Raw genomic sequence first — 26,432 nt, 5'->3', positions numbered from 1 at the left:
TAACATCGTATTAACACGATGTGTCACCTATTGTGTTTTGACCTTCAAGTATTACCGAAGGAATTCACGGAGATTTTCAGAAAGCTGTCTGATGTGGGTACAATTACCATTTGAACTAATTGGATGTATTGGTGGATAGGAAAGATTTAAACGGGTATCGGATTTAAACGGGTCAGGTCATTAAGGGCTCCGGTCGAACGGGTTTCCTGGCTGGCTTGCAGGTAAGTCCCTCATTCACGGTCACTCACGTTATTTAGTATTTTTTTCCCATCCCTCTCTCTCTCCCCCATCCAAGGTTGGTTCTTCTGTTTGCCTTTATTTGCTTCAGTTTTATTTGTTTAAGTGTTATTTATCACATTGTAGCTTTCAAAAGATTAAATCGGGTATCAGACGCTTTCTACTGGCTGAATCGGCCCGTTCGCAGGGCCTTTCATCACCAGGCGTGGCTTAAAATCGGCCGCAGAATCTTCCATCGCCCCGCAGTCAGTCAGTCAAACTGCTGCATCGATGCAATCGAGATTCCCGATGTAGAACAGCCGATTTTCAGCCGATTTTAAGCAGCGCCGGGCGATGAAAGGCCCCGAAAATGGGCCGATTCAAGCCCCATGATTCGGGGCGGACGAAGCTGCTGTTGCTGGAGTTCACAGTCTGTCATCAACCAGGTCAGTTCCTGGTGTTACTGTCCACAGGGCCCACGGCCGAAGCCTCCGAAGCCTCGCACGTGTGTGCGCATGCGCGTGCTTGCAGCCACCAAGAAACTGTGTCCCCTCATATTTTGATAGCGATTTCTGCCCCCGGTGAATGGCGTGAAGACATTTAAACTTCGGGCCAGTGGGGTGTTGGGGAGGAAGAGGTGAAATTAAGATCATGATCTGTTTGTGGACGGAGAGGGCATTTGAGCAGTGTTTGAGATCTGAGAGGGAGAACGGGTGTTCTGGAATCATAATCATCGCATGGTATGCGATGTTGGTTCTGAAGGAGATCTGTGGAGAGCGGTGAGTTCTCAACGTAAAGGAGATCCACTTGAGGTAGTTCCAAGCACTGGACCCATAACCTTGGAATTGTTTAAGAAGGAACTGCAGATGCTGGAAAATCGAAGGTAGACAAAAGTGCTGGAGAAACTCAGCGGGTGCAGCAGCATCTATGGAGCGAAGGAAATAGGCAACGTTTCGGGCCGAAACCCTTCTTCTGTTGAAATTGCTCAAGTCTGAAGAAGGGTCCTGTCCCGAAATGTCACCTAACCATATTCTCCAGAGGTGCTGCCAGACCCATGAGCTACTGCAGCACTTTGTATCCATCCTTGGAACTGCTCAAATCCTTAATTATCAATGAAACATTTGCTCCCTCATTTGCTCTCTGGAAATCACATGCATTTGTGATTGAATTTCTTGCACACCGCTGGGTGCCATTACACATGTCCCATGCATTAGTGCATGTGTAGACAAAAATCCTCACTGTTTATAAAAATGCAACATGAAAAGAGGTAGGAAGGAACTGCAGATGCTGGTTTAAACCAAAGATGGACTCAAAATGCTGGAGTGATTCAGTGGGACAAGCTCTGGAGAGAAGGGCATCTTCTGAAGAAGGGCCTTGACCTGAAACGTCACCCATTCCTTCTCTCTAGAGATGCTGCCTGTCCCGCTGTTAGTCCAGCATGAAAAGATGTTGCTCTGTGCAATTGAATTTCTACACTGCATTATTAAAAGCTAAAATTAATCTAAATGTTTGTCTCTAAATATACATGAGTCTGCAAACTAGAGCACAAACCGGTAGCCGCCTGATCAAATTGTCAGAGTAAATCTACATGATGACAAATGAAAAAGTATACCTTTCCCACGTACACTGCCAACAATTGTTGATTTGGCACAGATCCTGAAACATGCGATTACTGAATGTAGACATTAGTGAGAACAGCAAGGGAGGGGCATAGATAATTGAAACACATGACAGTAGCAGAAACCACAAACTATGTTCTTAAACTAATTTTGGTCTTTAAAGAACTCGGCTAGATTCCTGTTGGGACACGGTGGAGACAATTTACTCAATTCACACCTGTATCCACCTTATTTTCTTTTTGTATTTTGTTCTGTTCCGTTTTTAAACCAGTCATGCATTCTTCGCCTAAATGCATAATTCTTAATTTTTTTCAAAATTCTCCGCTGTGGGATATTTTCCTTTTTTTCCCCTCAAAGTTCACCACAATTGCAGTGGAACGTGGAACATTGAAGAGTACAGCACAGGAACAGGCCCTTCGGCCCACAATGTCTGTGCCGAACATGATGCAAAGACAAGCTCTTATCTGCCTGCACATGAACCATATTGCTACGTTCCCTGCATATCCATGTGCCTGTCCAAAAGCATCCTAAACGCCATGATCATATCTCCATCAACAGACCTGGCTGGATTTCAGACACTCTCTCCCCTCTGTTTATAAAAACACTTTCCTTTAAAATTTGCCCCGCTCCCTCGAAAGCTATCACCATCTGTTGCTAATACCATCTAATCCATGCCTCATTCTGGTAAACCTCCCCTGCACCCTTCCCAAACCCCCATATCGTTCCTGTAATGGGGTGACCAGAACTGCACACAATACTCCAAATGCAGCCAAACCCATTCTATAAAACTGTATTATGGCTTCCTGAATCTTATTCTAAATGTCTTTACCAATGATGGCAAGTATGCCATATTCCTTGTTTATCAATCTATCTACACGTGTTGCTACTTTCAGTAAATTATGGCCCAAAGGATCCCTCTGTATATCAATGCTGTTCAGGGTCTTGCCATTTGTTGTATATTTTCCACCATATATTTGTCCCCCCAAAGTACAACAGCTTGTACTTGCTTGGATCAAACTCAATCTGCCATTTCTCCATCCAACTTTGTAGCTCTACACTTTGACACAGTATACTCCTCACAATCTGCAACTCCAGCAATCTTGATGTCATTTGCAAACTTACTAACCGACCTGTCTACATTTGGATATCAAGTTGTATATATATATCACAAGCATCAGAGGTCTCAGTATAGATTCTTGCAGAGTTCCACTGGTCACAGACCTCCGGCCTGAATATCCTCTTCCATTACAATCTTATATCGGCAAGCCAGTTATAAATACATACAACCAAGTCACTGTGAATCCAATGCACCTTAATCTTTTGGGTCAGCGTACTTTGGGGAACTTTATCAAATATCCTTTTATGAATACTGTTCCCACCGTGAAGAATTGTCAGCAGTTTTACAAAACCAATTCTCCTTTCTTAAATTCACACTGGGTCCTAATTATTTTCTCTTTTTTTAGAAAACATAGGTCCAGATGAGTCTGGGCAGAAAAGATCAACTGGACCACTTTACCCAGTAATAGCGGGATGCAACTGAATATTAGAGAGATGGATTTGTTCAAACTTGTGAATTTTGTGAAGCAAGTCATTGCACTACTCCTTCAATTATTTCCATTGGTTTTCCTTTTCGCAGAAACCAATCACTGTGAACAACGTTTATTGTTCTTAATTCTATCCAACCTGCATGGTGCTGTTAACACCATCGACCGTAACATTCTCCTACAGACCCTCTCCTCTGCAGTTAAGCATGAAAGGACAATCCTTCATCTGAGTTCACAGATTTAAAGGTAGCCAACAATTTCTTCTCTTATCATCAAAGTGTCATTACCTATGGAGTGATCCAAAGAGCCATCTTCTTATCTGCCTCATATTGATATAATGCTCCCATAAGGTTCACACTCTTGCACCCGCCAAGCTTCGCAGAGAGTACTTCACTCCTAGGCTGGTGTGCAACGCCCCAACGGATGCCAAACATCCTTTGCACCACCTCACCCAGGACTCACAGCAACTGGGACCTCAACGCCTGTCATCGCGACGCCCCTTCTCCCGTCACGCACCGACCCTCTGTGGCTCGGGTTCCCACACACTAGGAACATGGAGAACCAACTGGGAACAGACTTCACGACCACTTCAATTCACTGTTGCACCGAACACCACAGCCCCACCCAGCTCGGACCTGCCCTGCAAAGAGTGGGTCGCCCTGAACCGGCTCCGTACAGGTGTCGGCCGGTTCAACGCCAACATGCATCGCTGGGGGCTGCGTTCATCAGCAGCCTGCGTGTGTGGAGCAGACCAGCAAACAGCGCAGCACGTCATTTTCGACTGTGCTGTCCTCAGCCCCCCTGGTGGAGGCGTAGGCCTTATGGCCATCGACAACATTGATCTGGCTACAGCGCCTGGAGGGCGTTACATAACCTCTTCTGCCTCAAACGCAAGAAGAAGACGACAGTGAAACAGCCTACTGGGCCTCACTGTTAAGGTTCACAATCAAGAAGCGATTCTCTTTGATTGTAAAACATTGATCCCCATTTATCTATAGTTGCATATAATGGCAATGCTATTCCAAGAGAGAGAATGGGTTCATCCCACAATCTATCAAGCCAATAAACTCGGATTTCCTTGTTCTCACAAGAATATCTGTGTATTTTCTACTTGCATGCGTTTTGTAAATGGTTTTAGACATTATCAGTGCGTTTAATATGCTGTTATGTGTGTTGACAAACCTTTGAATAACCAATGCATTTCGTAAAACATAGAACAGTACAGCATAGGTACAGGCCCTTTGGCCCACAATGTTGATGCTGAACATGCCTCCATGACTGATCTCACCTGCCTGCAAGTGATCCATATTGTATTGTATTGTATTGTATTCAAATTTATTGTCATTGTCTCAATTTGAGACAACAAAATGAATTTTCCTTACAGGCAGTATCATAATTTTTTTTTTTTTTTTTAAATCATAAAAAAATAAATAAAAAATAAATAAAATAATAAAACATATTAAAAATAAAATTGAAATTGAATTAAAAAAAAAAAAGCACAAACACAGAAAGTCCACGACACAACATAACATAAATGGCACCAAGGTGAGGATGGCACCATAGTCCAGCCAGCCTCCCCTCCGTGTTCATCCGTGGATATATCCCTCCATTCCTGGCAAAAATCGATGTGGCTATCTGAAAACTTTTGAAATGCCACTATCATATCTGCCTCTATCATCACCCCTGGTAATGCGTTCCAGGCCCCCACCTGTGTGAAAAACTTGCCCCATACATCTCCACTATATTTTACCCCTCACACCATATAGCTGTAGCCTCTAGTGTTGGCCTCAAGTTACTTCATAAGAGGCGTGGCCAGTCTTGGCCGAAGGAGCCTCAGTGGTGGTGGCGATGGGAGCCTCTGCGGCAGCGGGAGCTTCGGTGGCAGTGGGTTCTCGGCAACGGCCGGAGCCTCGGCGGCAACGTGGGCCTCAGTGGCGGTGGGGCCTCGCGGTCGATGAGCGTGGAGAGGAAGGGAAAGACAATGGAGGACCTGGTGTGGGGGAGGGAGGGGGCACTCTAGTTTAGAATCCTCTACCCAGGGGATAAGTCTGTGCTTGTTTGTTTGTTTGTTCATTTGTTCCGGTGAAGGCGCTGTGCACATGGCAGCCAGACAAAATGCTTGTCCTACATCGGTGAGACCAAGCGTAGGCTTGGCGATCGCTTCGCTGAACACCTCCGCTTGGTTCGCAATAACCAACCTGATCTCCCGGTGGCTCAGCACTTCAACTGCCCCTCCCATTACAAATCCGACCTCTCTGTCCTCGGCCACCTCCATTGCCAGAGTGAGGACCACCGTAAATTGGATGAGCAGCACCTCATATTTTGCTTGGGCAGTTTGCACCCCAGCGGCATGAACATTGACCTCTAATTTCAGGTAGTCCTTACTTTCTCCTCCCCTTCTCAGCTCTCCCTCAGCCCACTGGCTCCATCTCTTCTTTTCTTCTATCTGAAGAAGGGTTTCAGCCCGAAACATTGCCTATTTCCATCGCTCCATAGATGCTGCCTCACCCGCTGAGTTTCTCCAGCATTTTTGTCTACCTTCGATTTTCCAGCATCTGCAGTTCCTTCTCAAACAAATCGCTTGTCTTGTTCTTTTCGTTTTTACTTTTAATTTCCAATTTTTGTGTAACCTTGTGTGTTGTGACTGTCAGCAGACCAATTCCCCTCCGTGGGTGAATAAAGTTGTATCGTATCGTATAAGAAAGACACAATCTCCAGCTGTTTGCCCTGTGTACAATGCAGTCGTGTTGATTTCTCCAGTAGATCTTTCACTCTGCAGGTGTTGATTGATGACCCAGTGATAGTATTTCTGGATTTATTTCAGAAGCCTACCGTGGTATTTGACCTAGCATTATTTCTATTGACTGCAGTTTGAGTAATGGAAATTCGCCTTTGTGGAATTTACAAATCGCTATTAAAAAATTTGAGATACCAACTAGATTTGCTCTAATGGAATATATGTACCAATTTTGTTTTTTCAACTTGCATTTCTTGGAGCATACACAAATGTGGCTTTGCATTACGGAAAACGGACAACACGATCACTATTGTAAGAACACCACGACATTCAGCGCCTCACTCCCACAACATGGGAGTCACCTGTAATCTAACATCCCTTTCATTGTTCTGCAACATCTTCACATCAATAATATAAGGACCTTTCGCCCCGATATCCAAATACTCTCTTGTTTGGCTGAAGAGTATTATTTTCCACAAACACATTAGATGTTACTACTTATCGCTTGGAGCCCTACAGTCATGAATTCGCCATTTGTGTTCTTGCGATTTTCTTTCCGACTATTAATACAGCCAACTACTAAAATGAAAGGACACAAGGATTTTTGTTAAATTTTGTAACCATTCATAGAAGTCACTTTACAAAGGGGTAAATTACTTGAGGTCAATCATCACCATAAATTAATCTTCATCTCATTTACAATTGGATGTCAAATTATCAAGCCTGGGTGTCAAATCTATGAGGCATGACTTAGTTTGTAACACATTCATCCCTGAGTTAGAAGGTTTTGTTCACTCAAGTGAGAGTCTTACATCAATTAATTTCATGCTTTATGTATTAAAGTACCCATTCGACTGCTGCCTTAGTCATTCCAGATGGTACAGGTCACATCTTCTACTCATAGGGTGGCAACTTTCCGAGTTTTTGTAATCCATTTGTTTAGTAGCATACAATGAAGACATTCTGTCAGCGCTGGCTGGAGTGATAGCTTGGGGCAGTTCATGTTCATAAGTTCTTAAGTGTTAGGAGCAGAATTAGGCCGTTCAGCCCATCAAGTCTACACCACCATTCAATCATGGCATGATCTATCTTCCCCTCTCAACTCCATTCTCCTGCCTTCTCCCCATAACCTCTGGCACCCATACTAATTAAGAATCTATCTATCTCTGCCTTAAAAATATCCATTGACGGCCTTCACAGCCTTCTGTGGCAAAGAATTCCATGGATTTACCACCCACTGACTCCTCATCTCTTTTCTAAAGGAACGTCCTTTAGCCCTGAGGCAATAACCTCTGGTCCTAGACTCTCCCACTAATGGAGACAACCTCTCCACATCCACCCTATCCAGGCCTTTTGCTGTTCGATAAGATTCAATGAGGTTCCCCCCTCATGCTTCTAAACTCCAGCGCATTGAGGCCCAATGCCATCAAACACTCTTTATATGTTAACCCACTCATTCCAGGAATCATCCTCGTAAACCTTCTCTAGACCCTCTCCAGAGCCAGCACATCCTTCCTCAAGTTTGAGGCCTAAAATTCCTCACAATGTTGAGAGTGTGACAATGTTTAAGAGTTTGACAATGATATAAAAGCGTCTTCAGTATCTTGGAGTTGGATGCAGGCAGGTAGGCAGAGAACACACTTCAGTGCAGAAAACCTCTCCTGGAACTCTGATGAGAGACTCCAGGTTCAAGAACAGCTTCTTCCCATCAACCATCAAGCTCTTGAACTACATTGCACAACCCTAACCACAAGCCTATCTCAGCACCAAACTATTATTGATTTTATATAGAGCTAGACCAAGTGGGACCCGTTGGGTCCCGTCCCCTCAACGAGCGGTTGTGGGGGGGAGGGGGGGGGGCGGAGGGGGGGGGGCCTGCGGCACACACACTAACCACACACTATTACCACCTCCTTTTCCCCACCCTCGTCCCAATACTCACCACTCTCTAGAATTAGAGGGGGGGGGAGGGGGTGATAGAGGGGGAGAGGGGGGGAGGGTGGGGGGGGGAGGGAGAGGGGTAGGGGGGCTTCAAAGGATGGGGGGCTTAGAGGGGAGGGGGGTGTAGAGAGGGAGAGGGGAGAGGGGGGGGCTTAAAGGGAGGGGGGGGCTTAGAGGGAGGGGGTGGAGAGGGAGGGGTAGGGAGGGAGGGGGTAGAGAGGGAGGGGGAGGGGGGTAGAGAGGGAAGGGGGGGGGTAGAGGGAGGGGGTAGAGGGGAGGGGGGGTAGATAGGGAGGGGGTAAACAGGGAGGGGGATAGAGAGAGGGAGGGGCAGAGAGTGAGGAGGCAGAGCGGGGAGCATCGGAGAGGGAAGGGGGCACACACACATTAACCACCCCCCACACACACACACACACTAACCATCCCCCTTGATATTATACTAATATTATTCATTCGCTCCTTTTACCCCATCCCCGCCCTATCCGCTCATGCATAGCCCCCCTCACAGGCGCTGCTAGATAGGGAGAGAGAGAGGGAGGGGGAGAGAGAGAGAGGGAGAGAGAGGGAGAGAGAGAGAGGCTTTGAGCCCGTGAGAGAGAGAGAGAGAGAGAGAGAGAGAGAGAGGGAGAGAGAGGGAGAGAGAGAGAGAGAGAGAGAGAGAGAGAGAGAGAGAGAGAGAGAGAGAGACAGAGGGAGAGAGAGAGAGAGAGAGGGAGGGAGAGAGAGAGAGAGAGAGAGGGAGGGAGGGCAGAGAGAGAGAGAGGGAGGGCAGAGAGAGGGAGGGCATAGGGAGGGAGAGCAGAGGGAGGAGAATTTTTGAAGTAAAACCAAAAACAATGAAGTTCAATCGAACTCTTATCTTTAGAGATGTGGAAGTCAGCATGAAGCATTGTTCATCAAAGTGTGAATGACCGTTGGGAAGGTGGTGAAGCATTTGAAGAATGTTTTGGAAATGCCAGCTGAGGCAGCCCAGCCCAGCCCTGCCGAGTCAGTCGCTCACAGCGAGATGAAGAATGGCGTGCGGAGCAAACCCATTATGATGTCATCAGCGAAAGACAGCGGTTTTAAAATTCAACGTTTTTTTCAGATTTTTGAACATTTTCACTAATAACTTGAGAAAAAGAGCATGACATTTTCAGATCAGGCGATTTTGGACTCCACGGGAAAAATCTCTATCATAATGTGTAAAAATAGCGCGTCTTTTTTTCGAGAAGATGTGATTATGCATACACAAATCCACAAACAAGATGAGAGTTTTATAAGTATAGAGATATGATGTGCTTGAACTTGTTCTATTATTGTCTAGTTACCTAACATAACTGGTAATTTATTGCATTGTTGTTTTAGTTTAGTTTATTTAGAGATGCAGTTTAGTTTATTTAGAGAACTAGGCCCTTTGGCCCACCGAGTCCGCACCGACCAGCGATCCCCACACATTCACACTGTCCTACACACACTGGGGACAATTTTTTACATGTACACTAAGCCAATGAATCTATAAACCTATACGTATTTGGAGTGTGGGAGGAACAAGGATCTTGGAGAAAACCCATGCAGTCAAGTTGGAGAATGTACAAACTACGAACAGGCAGCACCCGTCGTTGGGATCGAACCTGGGTCCCTGGAGCTGTAAGCGCTGTAATGCAGCAACTCTACCTCTATGCCACCGTGCTGCCCTTTATTGTATATTAATTTATGCATTGCATTCATGTGCCTGTAAAGCTGCAGCAAGAAAGAATTTCATTGTTCAATACTGTGTGCAAATGACATCTAAACACTCACTTCAAGTGACGGAGAAAGAAATCTGCGCATTTACAGTTTCCGGTGTATTGTTGCAGCACTGTGATGAAAATACTGATTCATATTCACCAGTAGTGATCTCCAGGATGTTTCTGCTATGTGAAGGGCAATGGTCATGTCAAAGGAAAATTGTATCTCATTGAATAACATATGCTGTGGATAAAGGAAAATCAATTGGTATGTTATACTTAGATTTCCAGAAGGCTTTTGACAAGGTGCCACATCAAAATGTATTGCAAAAATAAAATCTCATGATATTAGGGTGGATAGAAATTGGCTGACTTACAGGAAACAGAAAGCAGATAGAAATACACTTTGGGTTGGCATGGTATGCCGCATATCATTGGCGTCTCATTTTATTACCATATATGTGGATGGCTTGAATAGAGGCAGCAAAAGTATGCTTGCCAAATTTTGAGGGAGGTAAATTGTAAAGTAGATATAGGCAGGTAACAAAAGACAATTGAAAAATGAGTGAATTTGCAAAGATCTGGAAATGAAATGTAAAGCAAGAACATTTGAAATTGTTATTTGACTCAATGTGCCTGAGATGCAAGGTTTTCATTGCACCCCTGTGCCTCAGTGTACTTGTGCATATGGCAATAAACTCAACTTGACCTGCCCCTTCGACAGTTGTTGCTGGGATAATGTGTCCTGGAAGTATCTTTGTCTTTGTTCAGGAGAGCTTCTCCCCATTCTACGATACGATACGATAAACTTTATTCATCCCCGGAGGGAATCTGGTCTGCCGACAGTCACAACACACAATGTACACAAAAAACTTGAAATTAAAAGTGAAAACAAAATGAAAAAGACAAGCGACTGTTGGCTGGCTGCCGTGTGCACAGAGCCTTCACCGGAATAAACAAACACTGATTTATCCCCTGGGCAGAGGGTTATAAACTACAGTGCCTCGCCCCCCCCCTCCCCCACGCTGGGTCCCCCTTTGTTCTCCCACCGTCCCCCACGACGGCCACCATTGTTCTTCATGGCGGTCTCCTCATGCTTCATGGCGGGTCCCCATAGTCTTCCCCTCCTCCCCTCACGCTCACCGACCGTTGATTGCGGGTCGATCACAAGGCCCCACCGCCACCGAGGTTCCCGTTACCGCCGAGACCCCCGATGCTCACGCCGCCGCCACCGAGGGACCCGCTGCCGCCCACCAAGTCCGCACCGACCAGCCATCCCCGCACCTTAACACTATGCAACACAAACTAAGGACAGTTTACAATGTTTCCAAGCCAATTAACCAATAAACGTATGTCTTTCAAGTGTGGGAAGAAACCGAAGATCTCTGAGAAAACCCACGCAGGTCACTGGGGAGAAGGTACAGTACAAGTTCCACACCGACAGCACCAGTGCTCAGGATGGAACCCGGGTCTCTGGCACTGAAAGGCAGCAACTCTGCTGCTGTGCCCATGTGCCATCCTCTGCAAGAGGCTTTTGGATAAGCATATTGCACATTGGTAAGAAGGAATGGAGAAATATGGATCACGCACAGGCAGAAGTGATTAGATTAACCTGGCATCATGTTTGGCACGGGCATTGTGGGCTGAAGGGCCTGTTCCTGTGCTGTACTGTTCTATATCTCTGTAAGCAGCTGTGGCAGGGCACTGCAGTTTCAGAGTTCACACGACTTTGACACTGTATCCTCATCCTAAAGTTAGCACTAATCCAAACTGCCTGCAAGTAATTTTGTTTCTTTAAATAATGTCAGGGCAGAGTCTGTGGGCTGTTGTTAAGACTTGCTTTCCCTGTGCTTTTGTCTGCTGTCTGTTTTTTTATTTCACATCCACAGGGGAGCTGCCAGTGTGGTGCAGTGTAGGAGTCACGACATCCATGCTCCATGCGTAGTTGTGGAAACACAAGAAAGGGAGCCACAGCACATCTCATTAATGCAGCTTGAGTACGAGGGAATTGTGATCATAGTTTGTGATCAAAGTTTCTCCAAAAATAAATTGTGTACTGTTTGTTCCGTGCCTCGACCGATAGAGCAAGCATGCCACACAACATCTTTACCACCTGTAAAAGGGTCTCCACCCAAAACGTCACCCATTCCATCTCTCCAGAGATGCTGCCTGTCCCGCTGAGTTACTCCAGCATTTTGTGTCTACCTTCAATTTAAACCAGCATCTGCAGTTCTTTATTACACATTTTTATCATCCTCATACCATGCATCATCTTTAACACACCATCCACTTGCGATGCCACTTTAAGGGGTCTATGGTCATGGGAAGTATGACATGCTGATAGACGCAAAATGCTGCAATAACTCAGCGGAACAGGAGCATCTCTGGATAGAAGGAATGGATGATGTTTCAGGTCCAGACCCTTTTTCAGATTGAGTCTGAAGAAGGGTCTCGACCCAAAATGTCACGTGTCCCTTCTCTCCAGAGATGCTGCCTTTCCCGCTGAGTTACTCCAGTATTTTGTGTCTACCTTTGGTGTAAACCAGCATCTGCTGTTCCTTCCTACATAAGTATGACATCGCAGACACTCTGATATATGCGCCAGTTCAGCACAAATATTAAAGCTTGAATTTCTACTCCCAATGCTTTAAATATCAAGTCTGCCATTCTTTGGGTGATCACTGGTACTGCAGAAGCCACAGGAAGCCCAGCATAGACCATGGATCTCCAGGTTAAGCAGTGTGCCGCACCACAACTTTAACGTTAACCACTACTCCCCAAGACCGAACACAAGTGGCTATACTCCTGCAAATCTTCCTGCACAAGCAAGATCTCTGGCCATTTTTTTTGGAAAAACTTCTTCACACAAAAATTCTGGGATGGCGGGAGGAAGTGGGATGGTGCAGGCTGCTGGGATTGAAAACAACTGGGCAACAACTGAGGCAGGAAACATGTTCCCGATGTTGGGGGAGTCCAGAACCAGCGGCCACAGCTTAAGAATAAGGGTTAAGCCATTTAGAACTGAGGCGAGGAAACATTTTTTCTCACAGAGAGTTGTGATTCTGTGGAATTCTCTGCCTCAGTGGAGGCTGGGGCAGGTTCGCTGGATACTTTCAAGAGAGAGCTAGATAGGGCTCTTAAAGATAGCAGTCAGGGGATATGGGGAGACGGCAGGAACGGGGTACTGATTGGGGATGATCAGCCATGATCACATTGAATGGCGGTGCTAGCTCGAAGGGCCGAATGGCCTACTCCTGCACCTATTGTCTATGTGAAGCTTGGTTTAGAACAGCTTGATTCATGATCACATCAAATTCTGCACATGAGCAGAAGGCAAAAGACTAATTAAACACGGTTAAACATGGGATTCAATGATTGGTTGCAATATGATATATGGAGTATATGTCTTGATAGAAGTATATATATATAATTATGAGAGGCATAGATAGGATAGACAGTCAGAACCTTTTTCCCAGGGTGGAGATGACTTTTCTATCAGTGAAGAGCAAGACTTCCCATCTGAATAAAAGTGACATGTTACGGGCCTGATAGATCTGCATAAAAAGGGCTCAGGTTCAAATGTAGGCAAATGGGACTGATGACCCTGCATCAAGCACACACTCTATCTACTTCACAATTGAAATTCCACGTTATTGTTCATTCTGACAATGCTGACCATAATTTACTGTGTCCTAATTGACTGCCATACTTTATACATTGGCGGAAGTGATAAAAGCAGCTACAAGATCACTGTTTAAGATTCATTTGGGCAAACACATGAACCAGCAGGGAATGGAGGGATGGAGACCACCTGCAGGCAGATGGGGTTAATTACGTTGGCATCATGGTCAGTGCAGACATGGTGAGATGAAGGGTCTGTTCCTGTGCTGAATGTTCTGTGGAACACCATGGAATATCGACACAAAAAGCTGGAGTAATTCAACAGGTCAGACAGCATCCCTGGAGAAAAAGAATAGGTGATGTTTCAGGTCCTGACCTTTCTTCAGACTGTCTTTGGTGTAAACCAGCATCTGCAGTTCCTTCCTGAACACTGGAATGATCTGACAGTGTTGTGTAAGGTGCCAAATAAACATGGGCCTTATAACTATGCTTCCCACATTCAGTGCCTAGCAGGTGATTACATTCACATGATGCAGCAACAGAAGGAACATTTGAGAATGAACAACAGAAACCTGGTCAGTGATGGTGTTTAAACAGCAACACTGAGACAAACCCTTGATCAATAGCCTTGATCAATTATCCTGATCGTGTTCCATTTCCCAGTTGTTGAATCCTGTATCTGACCTCATGCAACATACAACGGAAAGCTGGAGATACTGTTTTGCAACATCAAAATAAATAACATATGTTATGAATGTTCATATTGTTACCAACAAAGTACCTTCTGACTTGCAGAAGGACAGTGTTTGAGTTCTTCTGCCAACTGGACTTGCAAAGGCTATTCATTTGGCTGCTCTGCTGTTTTTTACTTCTCATCACAGTCCTCTTTAAAAATATTTCTCCTCGCTTTCAGTTTAGAAGAGCTGTTTCGAAAATTAAATGTCAAAAGAGAGCTTGGGAGAGCTGATTGTCTGCTAATACCCTTGGGGACAATTATGAAGGAGCAATTTATGTAGATTATTATAATTAGTTTTACGGTGTATGTTTCTGACCTAGAGACACAATGTCTCCAATATAAATTATATTTCCACAAGATCCCTAATGCGTCTTGAAGTTGTTTCTGTAACAGTGGTGGATGAAGGAGAGGAAATAGAGATTTACTGTAAATAAAAAAATCATTTTTTTACATCCTGTTTTAAGAGCGCACCAGAGGCTACACATCCAGTCTGCCTAACAACAAATCAATGGAGCACCCATTTGGAAAATCTGCAGTTGTAACACAAAATTACCTTCTAATTCTCATGCCAGGCCCAGCTTGCTATAAAAGTAAAATTGTCCCTAATGTGTATAGGGTAGCGTTAATAGAAACATAGAAAATAGGTGCAGGAGGAGGCCATTCGGTCCTACAAGCCAGCACCGCCATTAATTGTGATCATGGCTGATCGTCCCCAATCAATAACCCAATGCTTGCCTTCTCCCCATATCCATTCATTCCACTAGCCTCTAGAGCTCTATCTAACTTTCTCTTAAATCCATCCAGTGATTTGGCCTCTGTTACCCTCTGTGGCAGGGAATTCCATAAATTCACAACTCTCTGGGTGAAAACGTTTTTTCTCACTTCAGTCTTAAATGGCCTCCCCTTTGTTCTTAAGGGCCTGTCCCACCAGCATGCGATTGCATGCGTCTAGCGTGACCAAACATGGTGGCTTGAGGCGTACGGCCTCGCGGGGCCGGTCCCACTTCCAACCGCGGAGCCGTCTGGAGTTGTGCGGGACTGGTCCCGACATCATACTCACCAATCAGCTGGGCAGGAGGCGGGCTGACTGAATTTGGACGTCGCACGGCGTCGGGCGATTAAGTCATCACGCAACGGCCAAATTCAGTCAGCCCGCCTCCTGGCGGTGACGTCATCGTGCAATGCCACGCGCTAGGCGTACACCGTCAAGACACTGCGTACGGCGTCGAGACGCTGCGTACGCCCGTTGAGGCGCTGCGTATGGCCTCAATGCGGCTGCGGGCCGACAGTCCGTCGCAGCGCGGAATTTTTGGACAGTGTCAGTTTTTCGGAGCCCCGCGTGAGGTCGGGACCAGCCCCACACAACTACATACGGCTACAGCGATCGAAGTGGGACCGGCACCGCGCGGCCGTATGGCTCAAGCGACCACATTAGGTCGCGCTAGCCGCATGCAATCACATGCTAGTGGGACAGGCCCTTAAGACTGTGGCCCCTGGTTCTGGACTCGCCCAACATTGGGAACATTATTCCTGCATCTAGCTTGTCCAGTCCTTTTATAATATTATATGTTTCTATAAGATTCCCCCCTCATCCATGGGGATCGTTGGTCGGTGCGGACTCGGTGGGCTGAAGGGCCAGTTTCCGCACTGTATCTGTAAACTAAACTAAAACTATTATATTTTGGTCATCTCCCCTGCAGAATGTGAAAATTATAGAATGGCAGTTAAGCAGCTTTCAGATTGGCACACGGATATGCAGGGAATGAAGGTGTGGATCATGTACAAGCAGGTGAGATGAGTTCATCTTGGCATCATGTCTGGCACAGACAATGTGTGCGGAAAGACCCGTTCCTGTGCCGTATGTTCTGTGTTCTAAAGGTCTGACAGGGGAATCAAAGATGCAGAAAGACTAGTTTTGCAGAGAAGCCTATAGATTATTTTGGATGATATGGAGGAATGGAAGAAGGCCCCCTGTGAAAAGAAAGACCATTCACCACATTACATAAAGTGGGCAATCACAGAGCAATGTCAACTACAGTGCATTCAGAAAGTATTCAGACCCCTACACTTTTTCCACATTTTGCTACATTACAGCCTTATTCTAAAAGTGATTGAATTATTATTTTTTTATCACACAATACTCCATAATAACAAAGAGAAAATAGGTGTTTAGAAATTTTTGCAAAGTAATTAAAAATAAATAACTAAAATATCACATTTACATAAGTATTCAGACCCCTTACTCAGTACTTTGTTAAGGCACCTTTGGCAGTGATTGCAGCCTCGTCTTCTTGGGTATGACGCTACAAGATTGGCACACCTGTATTTGGGTAATTTCTCCCATTCTTCTCTGCAGATCCTCTCGAGCTCTGTCAGGTTGGATGGGGAGCGTCGATGCGCAGCTATTTCCAGGTCCCTCCAGAGATGTTCGATCGGGTTCAAGTCCGGGCTATGGCTGGGCCACTCAAGGACATTCACAGACTTGTCATGAAGCCACTCCTGCACTGTCTTGGCTGTGTGCTTAGGGTCATTGTCCTGTTGGAAGGTGAACCTCCGTCCCAGTCAAGTCGAGAACACTCTGGAGCAGGTTTTCATCAAGGATCTCTCTGTACTTTGCTCCGTTCATCTTTCCCTCGATCCTGACTAGTCTCCCAGATCTTCCCACTGAAAAACATCCCCACAGCATGATGCTGCAACCACCATGCTTCACCGTAGGTATGGTATTGGCCAGTTGATGAGCAGTGCCTGGTTTCCTCCAGACGTGACGCTTGGCATTCAGGCCAAAGAGTTCAATCTTGGTTTCATCAGACCAGAGAATCTTGTTTCTCATGCATTTTGGCAAACTCCAAGAGTAGGTCCTACTCCCCCGATTGCTCAGTTTGGCCGGGATAGAAACATAGAAAATAAGTGCAGGAGTAGGCCATTCGGCCCTTCGAGTCTGCACCGCCATACAATATGATCATGGCTGATCATCCACCTCAGTATCCAGTACCTGCCTTCTCTCCATACCCCCTGATCCGTTTAGCCACAAGGGCCACATCTAACTCCCTCTTAAGTATAGCCAATGAACTGGCCTCCTTAGAATTCCACAGATTCACCACTCTCTGTGTGAAATTCTTTTTCTCACCTCAGTCCTAAAAGACTTCCCCCTTATCCTTAAACTGTGACCCCTTGTTCTGGACTTCCCCAACATCGGGAACAATCTTCTTGCATCTAGCCTGTCCAACCCCTTAAGAATTTTGTAAGTTTCTATCAGATCCCCCCTCAATCTTCTAAATTCTAGCATGTACAAGCCAAGTCTATCCAGTCTTTCTTCATATGAAAGTCTTGCCATCGCAGGAATCAGTCTGGTGAACCTCCTCTGTACTCCTTCTATGGCAAGAATGTCTTTCCTCAGATTAGCAGACCAAACCTGTAAGCAATACTCCAGGTGTGGTCTCACCAAGGCCCTGTACAACTGCAGTAGAACCTCCATCCTCCTACACTCAAATCCCTTTGCTATGAATGCTAACATACCATTCGCTTTCTTTACTACCTGCTGCACCTGCATGCCTACTTTCAATGACTGGTGTACCATGACACCCAGGTCTCGTTGCATCTCCTCTTTTCCTAATCGGCCACCATTCAGATAATAGTCTACTTTCCTGTTCTTGCCACCAAAGTGGATAACCTCACATTTATCCACATTATACTGCATCTGCCATGCATTTGCCCACTCACCCAACCTATCCAAGTCACCTTGCAACCTCCTAGCATCCTCCTCACAGCTAACACTGCCCCCCTGCTTCGTGTCATCTGCAAACATGAAGATGTTGCATTCAATTCCCTCGTCCAAATCATTAATATATAATAATAATAATAATAATAAATTTATTTATATAGCACATTTATAGTCAATTTTCATTGACCCCCAAAGTGCTTTACATAATTTAAAAATCAGTTCCATACAAAGCATAAAGATGGGTTAACAAAATAATAAAATGCATAAACAGGACACAACATGTTCCCACAGCATTCATGAGTGGTGAAGGCACAAAAAATTTTGGCGGTACTCCTCACTAGTCCCCCCCCCCCCGAGAGTGCCAGAGTGATCCAGTCCAACCGGTAAGGAGACCGCGGCTCAATTTGTAGAGTGTCATAGCAAAGGGTCCGCCGAATACTTATGTCCCCTCCAATGGGATGGTATTGCCGGCTCCGCGGTAGAAGTTTGTTGTAAAGCTATTGTAAATAGCTGGGTTCCCAGCACTGAGCCTTGCGGTACCTCACTAGTCACTGCATGATGAACCTAAGCTCAATTTTGAGTGTCATAGCAAAGGGTCTGAATACTTATGTAAATGTGATATTTCAGTTATTTATTTTTAATTACTTTGCAAGCATTTCTAAACGCCTGCTTTCGTTTCTTCATTCTGTGGTATTGTGTGTAGATTGATGATAAAAAATGTTTTAATCCATTTTAAAATAAGGCTGTAATGTAACAAAATGTGGAAAAAGGGAAGGGGTCTGAATACTTTCTGAATGCACTGTATGTTGTAAAAGAGTCACAGAGTTGTGCAGCCGAGGAACAGGGCTTTCAGCATCTTGTTCAAGCTGAACAAGTTGACATGCTGGGTTAGCCCCAATTGCCTACATTTGGCCCATAGTCCTCTTTATGCAGGTTCATCAGTCAGTACTGGAAATAGACACTGAAAGCTGGAGTAACTCAGCGGGACAGGCAGCATCTCTGGAGAGAGGGAATGGGTGACGTTTCTTGTCGAGACCCTTCTTCAAACCATGATGTTGATTCAAGATGTTGCCACTGATCACACTACCATTTCACAGTCAAATGCATTTTGAGAACAACACTGACCTCTAATGGTAAGAGTGAAGTAAGCAACACTGCTTTCCTCTGCAGAGCTTAATGTCTTTGATAAATTCATAATATATATTCTGTTGTAAAGAGTAAAATCTTACTTTTGAACTTCAGTCCTTGCACCACAAACACTAATGGAGTGTAGTCATTTTCACTTTATGCGATTGTGTCTCGTACGAGATAGCAGAAGGGCAGCCTATTTTCCATCATTAATAATTGTTGTTTAAAAATGACATTCACCAAATTTATATTTGGTTAAGCAGGTTTCCTATGGGATTTATATAATCTCAGAGCCATGTGTAAAATGTAATGATTCGATCAAGTTGAGTGCACACTTTTCCTTGTGTAAAGTTGGAGTCAATCAGTTGCACAGCAATAGCAGAGCCTGACCTGAGAAGCAAGAATTCAATACAATGCAAAGAGGGACAAACATTGTGAAAAACTGGATGGGAGCAAATTCGACTCTGATTCAATGTCCAGTCTTATTTTACGAATGGGGATGTTCCTGAAATTACAATTGCATTATGATTCAATTTCCAGATCATTTCCTAGAACTGGGACTTGAGGTGCCACACCTGGAGCCATTGCTGTGTCAGTCTCTCTCCAGAAGAAATTGTTCCCCATGTAACAATCCTCTGCTGCAGTATTGCTTGGGACTTAGACTAATGATGTCCAGATAGTGACTATTGTTGGTTGCATCCGAGACAGGGGAGGTTTACAAGAATGATCCATTGAATGAGTGAATTAGCATATGATGAGCGTTTGATGGCAATTGGCCTCCACTCATTGGAGTTTTGAAGGTTGAGGAGGGACCTCAATGAAACTTACAGAATAATGAAAGGCACAGATAAAGTGGATGTGGAATTGATGTTTCCACTGGTGGGAGAGTCCAGGACCAATGGTCATAGCCTCAGAATTATAGGGTGCTCCTTTAGAAAGGAGGTGAGGAGGAACTTCTTTAGTCAGAGGGTAGTTAATCTGTGGAACACATTGCCACAGAGGGCTGTGGAGGCCAAGTCAGTGATAGTTTTAAGGCAGAGATGGACAAATTCTTGATTGGAACGGGTGTCAAGGGTTATGGGGAGAAGGCAGGAAAATGGGATTAGGAGGCAGAGATCAGCCATGATTGAATGGCGGAGTAGACTCGATGGGCCGAATGGCCTACTACTATAACTTGTGAGCTTGTGAATTTGTGAACTTTCTCATTGAAGCGTTTGACTGGAATCTTGGAAGTTGATCCTTTGGCATGCTTTCCCCACTCTCACACCCCCAACATGGTACAGATAGCCCCTGATCCACCAGCCTGTTCCTTCAACCCCCACCCACAATTCTACCCGCAAACCCTAGGGTTTCTCAGGAGCTTTGTCCCTCTGTTTGGTCCCAACATTTTGATAACTTGATCTCTAAGCCCCCCTGATGCTCTTGTCCTGTAAGACCTTAACGGCATATCCCCTTCCTGAATGCAGTGATCCCTCGATGCCTCAATTAGGCTCTGATCCTCAACGTCCCCTATCAACCCACCTCAGTCACTCATCTGATCAAATACCTTGACCTCCCACCCCAGGACATCCCTGTCCTGGCCATTGGCCCCAAACCAGATCTCAGTGGAAGAAACTCACTTTCCTTGTGAGTTGCCCATGAGTCTGATTTCTTCTCATCTGTCTGTCAGTCCTCTCTCCTAACCTAACCATCCTCCTGCTCCAACTTCCCCAGAACCAGCTCGTGAGTATTTTCCATTATTGAGCACCAGGAATTCCAAGGCAACGTGAAGCCATAATAGTAGTCAAAGCCCAAACTACACTTAAACAGAGAACATTAGAAACATCCTATTGGAGAAAAGAGACCTGGGTCTAGAAATTCTGGTGCCAGCAAAATGCATATAGGAATGACATGCTACAAGCGAAAAGATTTCATGTGAGGGTTGACTAATGGAAAATTCCATTGTGCACTTAGCCCCAAAGCACATTTTCATCTGCTCAAATGGCTTTCCTCTGTTCACTCCATTATTGCAAGTGAAGGAACCTGTCCAGTCTCCATCACTAACAAATATCAAGAAAATTAGTTATTCCCTGTCCTAATCCATGAGGCATTGAACTGGAGACTTACCGGCAGTCCAACAAACACTGCAATTCTTTGTTTCCTGTTAAATAGCCAACTTTCACTCCATGTTTCTCTAGCCCGCTTTATTCCATGGACGTTAATCTTTCACATAGACTTATTATGTGGCACCCTTATAAATGTCTCGAGGAAGTCTCTGTATACAACATCAATTGCGTTTCCCTCATTAATATCTCTTTTACTTCATCACAATCTACTATCAAGCCATTTGGAAATAATTTCCCTTTTGCAAATCCATATTGGCTTTCTCCAATCAATCCATGCCTATTAATGCCATGTGGCATGGTAGTGCAGTGGTAGAGTTGATATGTTACAGTGCCAAGGATCCGGGTTCATCCCTGACTATGGGTGCTGCCTGTACGGAGTTTGTACGTCCACCCCGTGACCTTGTGGGTTTTCACCAGGTACTCTGGTTTTCTCCCACATTCCAAAGACCTGCAGGTTTGTAGATTAATTGACTTAGGTAAAAATTGTAAAGGTCCTGTCCCACTTTCCCGAGCTACTCACAAATTCTCCTGAATTTTCCCCTTGATTCAAACTCAGAGAATTACGGTAATAGCCAGCCGTAGGTACTCAGGGCTATTTTTTTTACTCGTGAACATTTTTTTAACATGAAATGACCCGAAACATCACCCATTCCTTTTCTCCAGAGATGCTGTCTGACCCGCTGAGTTACTCCAGCTTTTTGTGTCTATCTCCAGTCTTTGGGCCAGTTGTGCAGCTGGAGCTAAAGTTGGAGTCCGGAGCACCAGGAGCAGTGATGGAAATGGGGGCATACGCAGGGGGACGGCATTCCCCTACTTTTTAGTTTCCAGCTCGGGTTTAATGAGTACTGCAGAAAGATTGGAGTTACTTGATTCAACTGAGACAAAAACGATTTGTTAACTGCCACTGTTAGCACTCGTTAACACCCAGTAGTTAACACGTAGTTATACAATGTGTCACCAATACATCGATCTGCATTCCTCAGTCAATATAATTGTGTTTTGACCAAGTATTAATAACGCCGCATTCCTTTGAATAAAATTCACGGGAGAATTTCTTAAAACTTACTGTCATTAAGGGCTCCGGACCGTGTGCACGGGCTTCTTTTGTACAGGTACAGTCATTCACCCACGTTATTTTAAGAAGGAACTGCAAATGCTGGAACAATTGAAGGTAGACAAAAATGCTGGAGAAACACAGCGGGTGAGGCAGCATCTCACCCACTGAGTTTCTCCAGCATGTTTGTCCACCCACGTTATTTAGTAATTTGTACCCGTCATTTAGGGATGTCATATGAATTAAAAAAAAAAAAGTTTTGCGTGTTGTTATTTCTCTCTCCTTCAAGGTTAGTTCTTCTATTTGCCTTTATTTGCTTCAGTTTTATTTAGTGTTATTTATCACGTTGTGGTTGTAGCTTTTGAATGATTTAAACGTATCGGATTTTTAAAATTCATATAAATTCATAGCATTGCCCGAGCGACAAATCCCTTCAGCTGTACCTGCAACAGAAGCTACGGGTGGATTAGTAGACCTTGACGTGGCATTGACACTTTGTTTTTATGTAGAGGGGTAATAGAGAAGAGCTCCGGACCGTGAGGTCACTGACTGAATGATACAGACGTCCTGACTGAAAATCACACCCTTCCGATCAATTATTTTATAATAAGCCTTTCTAGAGAACATGCTACTTTTTGCTTTGACCATTTTCAAAATATAGAATTTTGAATTTGGTGTTTGATTGGTGCAAAGAGACGACAAAGCTCGTAATATCTATTTTTTTACACACTGTAACTTTCTACATTTCTACTTTTGGATATGTATGTGGCAATTATGGCTCATGGAATTTTCTCCCACACTACTAGTTATATTCGTAACAACATATTTAAATATGTGAAAATTTCAATCTTTCCCAACCCTTTAAAAAACGCCTGAAGAAGGGACCCGACCCTAAACATCGCCTAGCCATTCCCTCCATAGATAGACACAAAATGCTGGAGTAACTCAGCGGGTCAGGCAGCATCTCTGGAGAGAAGGAATAGGTGACGTTTTGGGTCGAGACCCTTCTTCGGACCCTCCATAGATCCAGCCTGACCTACTGAGTTCTCCAGCACTTTATGTTTTGCTCTTAAAATAAATCCATGGTCCACTGAAGAAACAACACGATAGACCACTCTGTAAACGCATGTTTTGCTGTACACTTCATACTGTAGAACACATCATAATATACCTTGAATGAATTAATGGGGTTAGATTTTTTTTTAATCTGTTGTCTAGAATTAATCGATACCTTATATCAGATTTAAATCGGAATTCCGATTTTTTTGTTTTCCTATTTGTCGATTTTTTGTGCCTGATTAATTGGCAGCCAATCAAACGTTGTCTCTAAGGGCATTGCGTCCAATCACCGACCAGCTTCCCTTAAAATGCCCATCCAATTAACAAATTGGTCTCTTCCCGTCCAATCAGCCGCTGTCTCCAAGAGCATTGTGTCCAATCACATAATGCGCTGGTCACTCGGCGGCCAATCAGACACAGTCTCCAAGGGGCATTGTAACCAATCGCCGACCAGCTTCCCTTAAAATTCCAGTCCAATCAACAAATCCGTCTCCTCCCGCCCAATCAGCCGCTGTCTCCAAGGGCATTGGATCCAATCACATAATGCGCTGGTCACTCGGCGGCCAATCAGATACAGTCTCTGAGGAGCATTGTGACCAATCACTGACCTGCTTCCATCACCGAAGTAGACGATGGCTAGAGCCAAAAGAGAGAGAGACAGAACTATGATATATAATACACAATAAACTATATTACAAATACACAATAAACAAGTTATGCATTCTTGTACATGGGTATGACCGCACATTAAAAAAAATCCCCCCCCCCAGCCTCACGGACCTTAGCGTACGTACCCCTAGTTCCTAAAACCCATTTCCATCACTGACTAGGAGTCAGAAATATGGTAGGTTTGTGGATGAAGTTAGTGTTCGAAGTACTTGGATATTTCCCACTCTCTTTAATCTCACCAGGTTCACTAGAAAGGTTATTATATTGTTGCGTTTGGCCATTAATATGAGTAACATCAAAGAGTCAGAGATTTACTATTCTGTGTTTTTCCCCACCTTTTTATTTCTTTATTTGATTGCTCTTTTTCTTCAATTCAATTGGTTTTATTGTGAAATCCAACTGCCTGTGTTGGAAAACAGGTTTTCTTTTAGATTCTGGCATCTACTGTTGCGATGATGAATTGCTCTCATATGGGTTAGATAAAGCATTTGATACTTCAAAAATTTCAAAAACTGGTTTGAAATAGAACCCGAAAACAGGACCTGAAGCAATGCAAATGTTTCCATTTCACACTTTTGACATGAACAAATCGCGTTGTTATAGCAACTTTGATGTAACAAATATTCCATGGGATTCTTCGAGTGATAGTCGATAGGGAAGTGGATTTTAAAAGTAAGAGGCTTAGCTGAGAAAGGGATGGGTTGGTTAGACAGGATGGGGGAGGGAAGCAGAGAGATAGTTACTGTTTACACTAAATATCAGACCTTTCAAGACTCTTTAAGTCAACTCTTCAATCACCTACTGACTGAAGAAAGCACTGGGGGAAATCTCCACAGCTACAGAAGGTTTCCTGAACTCAACGAGACATGGTAGAACATGGAACATAGAACAGAACATCATGGGAACAGGCCCTTCGGCCCACGGTGGTCATGCTGAACATGATGCCAAGTTAAATTAATCTCTGCCTGCACAGGGTCCCTATCCCTCCATTCGCTGTGCATCCAATTTGATCCTTCCTCCTTTCCCTCCAACATTTTCAGACAGCTAAAGAAACTGTTTTTGTTGAGCTCCATCCACTTTTCATAAGAAAACAATTCAAATTGTCAGATGTAGGCACAAGGCATTGCAGATGATGGCATCGAGCAAAAGTAGCTCGGCGGGTCATGCGGTATCTCTAGAGGATATGGATGTAATGATTCAGTCCGAAGAAAGGTCCATACCTGCAACATTGTCTTATGCATGTCCCCCAGAGATGCTGCCAGACCCATGGAGTCACTCCACCACTGTAGTTTTGCTTTTATCTCAAATTGTCAACTCATTAAAGAGAAACAAACAGCATTCCCCTGTATTTAGTCATTCCAAAATCCCAACAGTGAGTGGCGGTGTGTGTGGGAACAAACTTGGTATCTGGTAGGATTGATTATTGCTTCTAATTGTGAAAGCAAAGATTTATGTTGTTTAGGCACAGTGACACAGCAGTAGAGTTGCTGCCTTACGGCACCAGAGACTCGGGTTCGAACCTGACTCCAGGTGCTGAACCCATGGAATTAGCATGTTCTCTCCATGACCGTGTGGATTTTGCTCTGGGTGCTGCAGTTTCCTCCCAGAAAATGCCTTGAATAATTACAAACCAATCATTGTGATTTGTCAGTAGACACAAAATGCTGGAATAACTCAGTGGGACAGGCAGCATCTCTGGAGAGATGGAATGGGTGACGTTTCAGGTCGAGACAAACTCTGGAAAATGTAGTCAATATAATTCTCCACAGTCAACAGAAAATACTAACTTTTGGAGGAATTATTAAAATAATGATAAAATAATAATCAGTCTGAAATGGGGTAAAGATATTATGACAATTCATGGATACAATAGACAATAGGTGCAGGATTAGGCTTTTCGGCCCTTCGAACCAGCACCACCATTCTATGTGATCATGGTTGGCCATCCACAATCAGTTCCTGCCTTCTCCCCATATCCCCTGATTCCGCTATCTTTAAGAGCCCTACCTACCTCTCTCTTGAAAGTATCCAGAGAACCGGCCTCCACCGCCCTCTGAGGCAGAGAATTCCGGAGACTCACAACTCTTTGTGTGAAAAAGTGTTTCCTCATCTCCGTTCTAAATGGCTTACCCCTTATTCTTAAACTGTGGCCCCTGGTTCTGGACTCCCCCAACATCAGTAACATGTTTCCTGCCTCTAGCATGTTCAAACCCTTAATAATCTTATATGTTTCACTAAGATACCCTCTCGTCCTTCTAAATTCCAAAGTATACAAGCCCAACCGCTCCATTCTCTCAGCTTATGACAGTCCCGCCATCCCGGGAATTAACCTTGCAGACCTACACTGCACTCCCTCAACAGCAAGAAAGTCCTTCCTCAAATTAGGGGACGAACACTGCACACAATACTCCAGGTGCGGTCTCACTAGGGTCCTGTACAACTGCAGAAGGACCTATTTGCTCCTATAATCAACTCCTCTTGTTATGAAGGCCAGCATGCCATTCACTTTCTTTAATGCCTGTTGCACCTGCATGCTTACTTTCATTGACTGATGAAATCCCAGATCCCATTGT

Source organism: Leucoraja erinacea, chromosome 15 (genome assembly GCF_028641065.1).
Source record: "Leucoraja erinacea ecotype New England chromosome 15, Leri_hhj_1, whole genome shotgun sequence".
NCBI classification, from domain to species: Eukaryota; Metazoa; Chordata; class Chondrichthyes; order Rajiformes; family Rajidae; genus Leucoraja; species Leucoraja erinaceus.
Note: the sequence above shows the minus strand (reverse complement) of the source record.